The sequence below is a fragment of the Drosophila nasuta genome, chromosome X, assembly GCF_023558535.2.
Source record: "Drosophila nasuta strain 15112-1781.00 chromosome X, ASM2355853v1, whole genome shotgun sequence".
Lineage (NCBI taxonomy): Eukaryota > Metazoa > Arthropoda > Insecta > Diptera > Drosophilidae > Drosophila > Drosophila nasuta.
The window spans coordinates 1,557,384-1,569,261 of NC_083459.1; positions in this window are offsets into that span (position 1 = coordinate 1,557,384).

Below are 11,878 nucleotides of genomic sequence, written 5' to 3' on the forward strand. Positions count from 1 at the left end.
GTGTTTTTTATTTTTCATTGGAGACGAACACACACACACACATACACACAGACACACGCAGCAATTGAAATCTGGTCAACAGTGTTGCGAAATATTTTTGGACAACGGTCAGCAATGAAAATATGGCCAACTGCATTGCAGCTTGGGCGGCCCCGGGGGCGTCAAGGCAGCCAAACAAAAGATATGTCAGCTATATATGTGTATGTGTATGTATGTACTATGTGTTATTCAAGTCGCTCCGAGTAGAATATCATATTTGTAAGTGTGCGTGTGTCTCTGTGTGTTAGCTTCGAAATGTGCGCCCGCTCGCCCCCATTTGAATGTTATTGCCTTGAGGCGCCCTCTGTTGACCGTTTTAGGCAGCTAAAGCGCTCGAAAGTATGCAACGCTCTTTTTAGTTGCCATAGAGCTGGGCTTTCTCTCTTTCTCTCTTTCACTCTTTGCTTTTATCCCCCAAAGCGGATGTGGCATTTAAGCGGATTTTGTCGACTGCTTAGCGCCCGATGCGATCACAGCTGGCCGACCAAAAAAGTGTCAACTGTTTTGACACTAAAACGCCTCAGGGTGCCACCGGCGTTCCCCGTTTGCTTCTTCGTTCTCTGTTCTCAGTTCTCTGTCCGGTTCTGGGTTGACTGAATGCCAAGTGTCATCAACAGCGGGGCGCATCATATTGCGACTACTCATAATATAAATTATTTAAGCGAAAAACCCTCAGCTTTAGGATTAGTTGCACAAGCCGCAGAATATAGCTAAATTGAGTCCATTCTTTCCTCAATAAACAACCACACAAGCTCTTCAGTTGACACAACTTGTTTACTGAAACAATGGCAGAAGTCTAACATGTACTTGCACACTGCCAAAAGGCATATCATGTTTTAAAGTGTATTGCATTAGAGCAAGTTTCAACTAAGTTAATGCAGAGCTGATTAAGTGAATTAACTCACACTCGAAAGTTGTTAAAGGTTTAGTAAACTACAACATGATATTTAAATAAATTTGTATACCCGCTACTCATAGGGTAAAAGGGTATTATAACTATGTGCCTCCAATGTATGTAACAGGTAGATGAAGTAATCTCCGACCCCATTAAGTATATATATTCCTGATCAACGTGAACAGCCGAGACGTGCCATGTCCTTCTGTCTGTCTGTCCGTCCTTCCGTATGAATACCAAGATCTTAGAGACTACAGGAAATAAAGATATAATTTCCATTTGACTTATCAAAATTCAAATTTTGCCACGCCCATTTCCAACCCCGCAAATCGACAAAAATCGAAAAACAAGCGTGAAGCTAGAGCGATTTTTGGTACATACCTTAACAACTACAATATTTATGATTCCTGAAATTTTGGCTGACAAGCTGGTTCATTTTGTGCTCTGTGGTATATTTCAAATGTAGTAGTATATAAATATACCAAAAATAGTCGTTGGTATATATTTTTATTTTCGGCATATTTTTAGTATATTTTTAAAAAATACTATATGATGCGAAATATATAATTTGGTATATTTTTGTGTTTTGGTATATTTTTAAAACACTGTTTCGTTTTTATTTAAAATGGGTATGGCGGAAATCTCACAGTTGAGTACACTGAACTGTAGCTTACTTCTTACTTCTTTATTTATAAATCATTGAATTTAAAACAGTTTAAATTTGCTTGGTGTGGGCCACAAAAAAACTTGAGCATTAATAAAAAACAATTTAAAATGTTCAATAAAACCAAAGAAATTAATTTCCCAAATTTCTTAAACATTAAAGAAATGTAAGTAACAACAAAATAAAGACAAATTCAGTTAAGATTTGCTTCGTGTAAGGATCATATTCACTTGAGTTGTTTGCCATTAATTAAAAGCACTATACAATTTTTAGTAATTTCCCAAATTTAAATTTCAAAAAATGCATTAAAGAATTTAAAGTAATAACAAAATATAGATATAGAATTTTTTTTAATATTTTACAATATAATTAACATTTCTTATACTAATTATTATTGCAACTTTTATATTTGATTAATTTATAAAAACTTAACTGCATTTCAATTAAGAATACGTAGTTTAAAGAATAAAAAGAGTGTACTTTTTAAAGCTAATGCATAAATATAAAAGTGTAATATTTTGGAATGAAAAGTCAAATGACTAATTTAAAGAATTACATTTCCATATGCTATTGTAATTTTTTTTAAAGGGTTAAATAATAAGAAATTAACCTAACTGTAGTTAAATTGGAAATATATAGTTTAAAGTTCGGACCGATATAGTAGAGGTTAAGCTTGAGGCTGTTTCATTTACAAATCGCAACGTTTATAAATTGTAAATGTATTTATAGCACTACATGCTGTTGTTCCTCATCGTCTATTCGCAGTCCATTCTATTCAACGGAGGTTGCATAATCTATGTGCCTTTGGGATTAGCCTGGCTTAGCAAGTACTCGAGCTGTATACACTTTATACATTTTACGCTCGGTTCTTGCACTCGTTTTATTTTTCTTTTCTGATAATAATTTCATTGTTTTTCCTGAGCAAAAAAGAAAAAGGCGACAGACAAGAAGCAGCTGTATAATTGTCAATGTCAAGGTTTTTTTTTTCTTTTTGGGTATTATGTTGGTTGGGGAGTGGAAGTGGGGGAGTGGAAGGTGAGGCAGTTTGACTGTTTGTCAAAGGGAGACTGAAGTGTATTCATAATTTTATGAGATAACTTGACGGCATTTGCTGCAGACACTCGCAAATCCTGAGACGCAGACGGAGACGGCAACAACAATCAACATAACATAAGAATGTCAGTTATGACATAATGTCACATTGTTGCAAGTTTTTCTATAGCTTCTTTTTTCGTCTTCCTCTTCTTGTTGCCATTGTTGTGCTGCTTCGCAGACTGAGTTAGCCCGGTGTAGAGAGGGGCTCGGGTGTAAGTTGAGTCAAAGGTTTTACTTGAGTTGTTTCTCAGACAACGCATTAAGCTCGCTTTACTCTCTCTCGCTCTCTCGTTTTCTCTCTCTGGTTCTTGCTCTTTTCTGCTATGTGTATCTCGCTCTTACATGTGCTCTCTCTCTCTCTCTCTTTTGCCTCCCGAACACATGCATAGCCGGCATTTTGTTTTTACCAGCCTGCCTATGAATTCTTGTAGCTTCCATTCTCATTTCCTTTTCCGTTCCTCCTCTTTTTTTTTTTGGTGTCGTCTCGTCGACTGCGAGCTTTGCTGCAACATTGTCGCCTGCCGATTCCAGAGCTTTTGGTTGCCCTTCCATGGCCAAAAACTGTTGGACACGTGCCCATTTCCCGTGCATGGAAGTGTGTTGGAAGTGCTTTTGCGCCATAAACCAAAAACAAAACATATGGCCAAAAGCTTTTTCCCGGCAAAACGGCAAATGGCAAATGGCAAACAGCTGTGGGGCAACGGTGGCAGCGACTATGATGATGATGATGATGATGACGATGATGACGGCATTGTATTATGCCATGAGGTCGCAGATCAGGACAGTGGCCAGCGGCTGCCGACGAGCGACGAGCGACGAGCCATGACAGCTGCTTAACCGCTGGACGCAGATGATAAAGATGTAATTGTACATGGGATGCGAATGGGGCCTCAAGGGTTTTCTGATGGGGTTGCCAATTGTAAGCGTCTGCAGCTGAAGCAGCAGCTCGAAGGTGACTTCGAATGTGGTTCGGAAATTTCTTATGCAATCCGTTGCTTTGACTGGCTGCAATGATTGATTGACAAGAATATGAGTGGCGACTACTAGACGGATGCATTCGATTGATGACAGAACGGGTTGCGTTTGATTGACGAATGAAATAAGCGAATTATGTGTGATAGTTGATCGATTGATTGATTGATTGAGTTTGGCTTGGGTTGATTGAATTAAGCCCATCTGCGAATTAAGCACAATCGGATTGATTGACAATTTAAAGCAGTTAGTGCTAGGCAGCATGAAAGTGTAATATAAATGGGAAATCGATATATTTTTACATACAGTGATTAGCTTATAAATTTTGATGGATTGCTGCAATGATTGATTGACAAGAATATGAGTGGCGACTACTAGACGGATGCATTCGATTGATGACAGAACGGGTTGCGTTTGATTGACGAATGAAATAAGCGAATTATGTGTGATAGTTGATCGATTGATTGATTGATTGAGTTTGGCTTGGGTTGATTGAATTAAGCCCATCTGCGAATTAAGCACAATCGGATTGATTGACAGTTTTAAGCAGTTAGTGCTAGGCAGCATGAAAGTGTAATATAAATGGGAAATCGATATATTTTTACATACAGTGATTAGCTTATAAATGTTGATGGATTGCTGCAATGATTGATTGACAACACTATGAGTGGCGACAACTAGACGGATGCATTCGATTGATGACAGAACGGGTTGCGTTTGATTGACGAAAGAAACAAGCAAATTTTATGTGATAGTTGATTGAGTTTGGCTTGGCTGGCTTGAATTAAGCCCATATGCGAACTAAGCGCAGCCCAGTTGATTGAGTGTTTAATTCAGTTAGTGCTAGGAAATATGAAGGTTTATTAAATAGTTGGGAGCTAGATAGCTTATAATTTGTAATTGACCTATCAAAAGATATATTTATTTATGATGAGTGGCTACAATTAGGTGGATGCATTCGTTTATGTAATAGTTAATCGATTGATTGATTGATAGGGCTTAGCTGAGCTTGGCTTGGTTGGATTGAATTAAGCACATATGGGATTTAAGCACAAGCCAATTGATTGACTGTTTAATACTGATATAGTACGCAAGTGCTAATGCAACATGAAAGTGTAATAAAAAGTTGTGAAATCGATTTTGATTGAACCAATAAATTGGTTGAATTAAAGATGAATTTAAATTATGTATTAACATTAATACTTGACATTTCATTTTCAGTTAAGCTTGTTGATTAACTCATTAATTTGCAATTCAGTTGCTCGTTGATTAACTCATTTAATTGCAAATGGCGTTTTAAAAAATCTAATTCAATTACTGACAATCAAAGTTGATTACATATTATATTTTGTTAGGCATTTGCTACGAACGATGTGTAGTGGATTAGTCCGAAAACATCCTTTTAATTGAAGGATATATAAAATACTCGCGATTGCAATTATATAATTTGTTTAATGGCTGCTTTTGAGGCAGTGAAGTGTAAAGATTTAAAGCATGATTTCAAGTAGTTTTATACGAGCAACACTTGCCGTTAGATCTGCCTTAATTAAATACCAAAAGCTTACGCATGAGTTATTTTAATAAACAGTTTTTCGAGACTATTATTTGATAATTGCTTGAGTGCTGATTTTGTTAAATTATGACGTCTGTGCAGCGAGCCATATGAATGATGACTGACGAATTTTGATTGAATTGAACTGATTGAGAGCCTCGAATCGATTGCGCTTAAAGTGCTTAATTTTTTGCTGTGCTCTAATGTGACACTTGTAAATTAGCTTCCCATTGGCATTTTAAATGCATAATCCACACTTCACCTATTATGCTTCTCCCTCTCCAAAGACACAGAGAGAGAGAAGCGGTAGGCAAACATTTTAATTGCATCGCTTTTGGCCGCGAGGTAACTGAAAATTGCACATACGCCAGCGGCGCCTCAAATTCTGCAACGATTTTTCGTATTATGCGCTTTTACTACTACAACAACTATTTTGCTGTTCTTGTTGTTGTTGATGTCGTTGTTGTTGTTGTTGTTGCTGTTGCCTTATAGTTTTGTAGGGCTCTTGGCGAGTTGGTGGCGCATTGCAATCATATATAAATATATTTTTAATGGCTCGCCTTCCATGGTATTTAAAACAAGTATGAAAGTCGTTGTTGCAATGTTTTGACTGTCAGTTACCCTCTAAAAGCACTAAATACTAAATACTAAATACTAAATACTAAATACTAAATACTAAATACTAAATACTAAATACTAAATACTAAATACTAAATACTAAATACTAAATACTAAATACTAAATACTAAATACTAAATACTAAATACTAAATACTAAATACTAAATACTAAATACTAAATACTAAATACTAAATACTAAATACTAAATACTAAATACTAAATACTAAATACTAAATACTAAATACTAAATACTAAATACTAAATACTAAATACTAAATACTAAATACTAAATACTAAATACTAAATACTAAATACTAAATACTAAATACTAAATACTAAATACTAAATACTAAATACTAAATACTAAATACTAAATACTAAATACTAAATACTAAATACTAAATACTAAATACTAAATACTAAATACTAAATACTAAATACTAAATACTAAATACTAAATACTAAATACTAAATACTAAATACTAAATACTAAATACTAAATACTAAATACTAAATACTAAATACTAAATACTAAATACTAAATACTAAATACTAAATACTAAATACTAAATACTAAATACTAAATACTAAATACTAAATACTAAATACTAAATACTAAATACTAAATACTAAATACTAAATACTAAATACTAAATACTAAATACTAAATACTAAATACTAAATACTAAATACTAAATACTAAATACTAAATACTAAATACTAAATACTAAATACTAAATACTAAATACTAAATACTAAATACTAAATACTAAATACTAAATACTAAATACTAAATACTAAATACTAAATACTAAATACTAAATACTAAATACTAAATACTAAATACTAAATACTAAATACTAAATACTAAATACTAAATACTAAATACTAAATACTAAATACTAAATACTAAATACTAAATACTAAATACTAAATACTAAATACTAAATACTAAATATCGGTATACCTCATTTTTGAATGCATTTTCAATGGGCTAGGGTATGCGCGTGTAAATGTGGGGTTAAAAAGCAAACAAAACACATTTTACCTTACATTAATGTGCTTTGATTTTTCGTCGCCGTGGCGCTGAATTTGCCGCTTGCTGTTTGCTGTCGTTCGTTCTATGCTCTACCACCGTGTCGGGTCCAATGACTAGAGCTTGCAAATAGAAAGAGCCAAAGATAAAGTATACGTTGCGTTAACTATTTCTCAACAGGCTGAAAGAGTATTCAGCCAATCGTTTGTATAATATCATTTTTTATATTTTTTAATATGTTTTTTCAAGTACCTGCCAAACACGCACACATCCACACACACATACACACACGCTCACACACCTGCATAACTGAATGTGATGTTGTTGTTGTTTTTTTTATGCCGTCTGCCTTTTTGCAGTTGTCGTGAACGTACAACGGCGTAAAGTAGCCAACAAGCCGTTAAGCGTGTGCTCTGCTCTTGCCATGCCACGCCATGCACTTGCCCCTTTTGCAGCTGCAGCTAAATCCCCAGCTAACCAAACCGCTGAAAGTAATTTCTCTCAGTGTGGTGGGTGCGTATTTGAAAGGCTTTAATAAATTTCGCCAGTGGAAAAATTATTGCAGCACTGAAATGAATAATAAAGAATAGGAGAAAAGGATTGCAATTGCAATTGCAGCACAGACACATACACACACACACACACACACACACACATACACACAAAGAAGGGTAAACCTGCTGCTCATTACCGAAAACCAAAAATAACTTCTTTCTTTCAGACGCTCAATTGTGCAACAACAAGAACAAGAATAACAACAACAATGGCATTGAGAGTGAGTCGCTGCAAAAGTTGCAGATGCATTATGATATAGGGTTGAAGCAGTAGAGTGACTGGCCACCATGATAAATGGCCCACGAACTTAAGCAAACAATTGGGAAAACTTGCGTTGCGGCGCCTGTGCGTATGCTGCACATTTTCGACGTCGCCACGTTGCTTTTCTTTCTTCTCTCTTCTTTTTTATTTTATATTATACTTATAAATTTGTTTCTCTTCTGGCTTGCTGGCTTGCTTGCTTGGCTTTTAGGCCGTCTTGGCAGCGACTCAAATCCCCAAGTTGCAGGCCCAGTTCCAGTTCCAACCACCATAAACACACACACACACACACACACTTGCAACTTTGCTAGACAATTGCAATTGCTGCTCGTTGTTGCCTTTACCATCTCCTCCATCTTTTTGCAAAGTCTTTTGTAGAAGCTTTTGCCAAGTTGCGAATTAGCTGCGTTTTATGCGTTTGATTGTTAGAACAACACAGCGCAAAAAGAAGCTTCAACTTTATGCATTTACTGCTAATATTTCCGTATTGCTTATCCTGTCTTTTTTTAGCACAACTTGCGTAAAACTTCTTGCTATAAGACACTCAATAATAAGACACTTAACGTGATACCCAGTAGCTGACCTATTTACGTCTATGTTAAGGTGTTGTTAAATCTATTTTTGGCATACTTTAATGCTTTATTGCTAAAATATGAATGCTTATTATTATTAAAACGAAAATCTATTTGTATGTTATTTGCTGTAATTCAACTGACAAAAATTCGTATTAATAATAAATATAGACAATATGTTTATATGTATAATATTAAGTTCTTTATCCCTGCAGAACTATCAACGCAGAGCATTTACTTTATTCTTTGCGATGATTTCGAACAGCTTTAATTCTTAATCTTCTTTAATTAATTGAAACTAGCAACATCTTCTGTTGTAATTTTACTAGCTACTGCTTCAAACCTATCCACCTATTCTACCTAATGCTTGACTCTCTTGTAGTGTAGCAAAGTCTTCGGTTATACTTACACTACTGTACCCTTCCAGTTCTGTTATACTTTTACTACTGTTTTCTTTTGTAGTATCAACGTCATCTGCTAGACTTTTTATAGTGTCTCCAATTATAGCAACACCTTCTGTTATACTTTTATTACTGTCCCTCTTCTGTTGTAGCAACGTCTTATGTTATACTTTTTTTACTGACGTTTTGTTGGCGCCACGTCTTGTGTTATACTGCTTCTAGGGTGCCTTCTTTTCTAACAGTCGACTGTTATACTTTTGTTAATATCCCCTCTTCTGGTAGCAACGTCATCTGCTAGACTTTTTCTAGAGTTTTTTTTATAGTAGCTACGTCTTCTGTTATACTTTTACTACTGTCCCTTTTTGTTGTGCTTTCACTTCTGACCCCTTTTGTTGTAGCACAGTCCCGTTTCATCAATAATCTGTTATACTGTTTCTAGTGTTTCCTTCTGTAGTAGCAACGTCTTCTGCTAGACTTATACTAGCAACTGCTTCCATTTAAATAATAAACTTTTTCTCTCCAACATGATAGCAGGCGGTATTTACGAGGACTACAGAAAACCACTCCAAAAAGTTCCACAAATACACACAACAGAACATCGACTCATTTGAATTATGTCTGTGTGAGAGACACGATCAGCCAGCGCATGCTTTGACAATCGAGTATCACGTACCCGCTTGCGCTTTTTCTTTCTTATTCGTTTCTTTTCTTATTCGTTTTTGACATCGTTTTAAGAAGAGCTGACCTGATCTTACATAAAGCTTCGTTTGTATGCGAGTGCAAGCGAGTACACGATAGTTAATTGACATAGTAAATATTCGTTAATCACACCATGTGTTAGAGTAGATGCGTGAATGCATCTAAAGGTTTTCAGCACTCTCGTTTGTCTGTTATCAAAGAAAGGGTGTGAGAGAGAGAGATAGAGAGAAGGGATTGAACCCTTTGCAGAAATTAAATTAACAGCACGTATTTTAGAGCGAGGAAGAGCTTCCCAGCTCAATCTCCAGCTACTTACTTCGTCAAAATCTTGTCAATCTACACATATTCAATTTTTATACCCGCTACCCATATGGTAGAAGGGTATTATAACTTTGTGCCGGCAGGAAATGTATGTAACAGGTAGAAGAAGGCATCTCCTACCCTATAAAGTATATATATTCTTGATCTGCGTCAACAGCCGAGACGATCTAGCCATTTCTTCTGGCCGTCTGTCCGTCCGTCCGTATGAAACACTGGATCCCAGACTCTATAAGAGATAGAGCAATAATTTTTTTCGACAACATTTGATATGTTTGCACGCAGATCAAGTTTATTTCAAATTTTTGCCACGCCCCCTTCCGCCCCAGCAAATTTGGTATACATAACAAAAACTATAGTAATTCCTGAATTTGGTTGCGATCAAATAAAAATTGTGGAAGTTATTAAAGAAATACTTTTGTATGGGTAAAAACGCCTACTTGCTACGGGTCTGAGTTGCTTTGGATGACAATCTAGTATATTTTGCAGTCTGTTTTATATTTTGAATGTGGTACCATATCGATATACCAAATATACAATTTAGTATAATTTTAGTGTTTTTAGTATTTTGGTATATTTTGAGAAAAATACCGCAATATTTTGCTTTTATTCAAAATGGGTAGCGGGTATCTCAAAGTCGAGCACACTCGACTGTAACTTTCTTACTTGTTTGTTTTGACTGACGAAGTATACCAATCGCAATTGTGTTCCAAAATTGCAAATAAAATCATGTCATTTGGAGATAAAGTTTAAATAAAATCGGGCGAATAAACGAAATTAGTAAATTCCATTCATTGAGTTTCAAGCATATAACTATTTATATATTTTTGGTATATCACTATCTTCTAAAATTTTAATTTTTACGCTCCTAGTTCACAACATTCGACTAGCGTTGATCGCACACATCGATAAAGATTACTTATTGTTGTCAAACGTATGACTATTAAGGTACTATATACTAAATGAAGCAAGTCTACTCTATAAATCTTTTGAATAAAAATAATAGCTACATCATAGAATTCTCATTTAGATAGTGATTGCCAAAAAAAAAAGAAAAAAATGGCTGATTTAATGAGCCCAAATGGGAGTCCTTGGGCAGGAAGCAACGCGATGAGATGTCGCCAGTCAATTTTGTGTGCATTTTACTGCATTGCAATTGACTGTTCGCAATGGTGTTCAGAGGACAGTGGACTGAACTTTGTTGGCGCTGCACTTTAATTAAATGATCGATCGACCAGTGTAGCAATCAATCAATCAATCAATCAATCAATCGCTCAATACCACAATCTGCTGCACAGTCAGTGCTGCATCAATCTTGTGGCGTAAACCTGATGCACGTGCCACTTGGCAGCTGACCTTTTATGCCATTTTGCATTTGCATCTGCACAACGCTCAAAACCCGTTGAAGTGAGGGCGAACGCCAAGATATTCAATCCAATTATGACATCACATTGAATGTGCTGAAAGCAAATCGAATCTTTAAAGCATAAGCTGCAGAAATAACAGAAATTACATATTCAAAAGTATTTAAAGGGAAATAGAAAGTACGGATTTAACATTAAAGAGTTGAAAATGTTTTTCAAAGACTACTTCAATTTAACAGTTTTCAATTTAAATTACATTTTTCATTTATACCTTGTTTATTTATGGTTTTACAATACCAAACTCTATATTTGGTATATAAACATACTATTATTTTCAAAATATACCATAGAATATAAAATATACCATATTGTTTAATTACACATATTAAATTGGATCTTTATGCAGTACTTTATGAATATACCAAGTATGGTATATTCGGTATTAAAAATATTTTTGTGGTATATTATTTTACTTTTATTAGAAATGGGTAGTAGGCATCTGAAAGTTCCTTAAAGGTTACTTCAATGGTTTGTTTACTTTTGTAATAGGCAAACAAAATATGTTTTTAATGCAATTTGAAGGCTTTGTGAGCTTCATTTGAGACTTGTGTCAACATCACATTTGGAAATTTGACTCGAGTACTTCCTGGACTGGAAGTGCAGTCGATTTAAATTGCATTTTTCATGCTCTGCTCTGCTCAGATCGGCTTTGCTCTGCTCTATATTATTAGTTGGTTAGCATTTATGGTTTATTTATTTATGGTTTTTGTCATAAATAATGAATATAAATGCCCACAAACACTCACAGGCCAACCAACGATGACCCAGTGTGTTT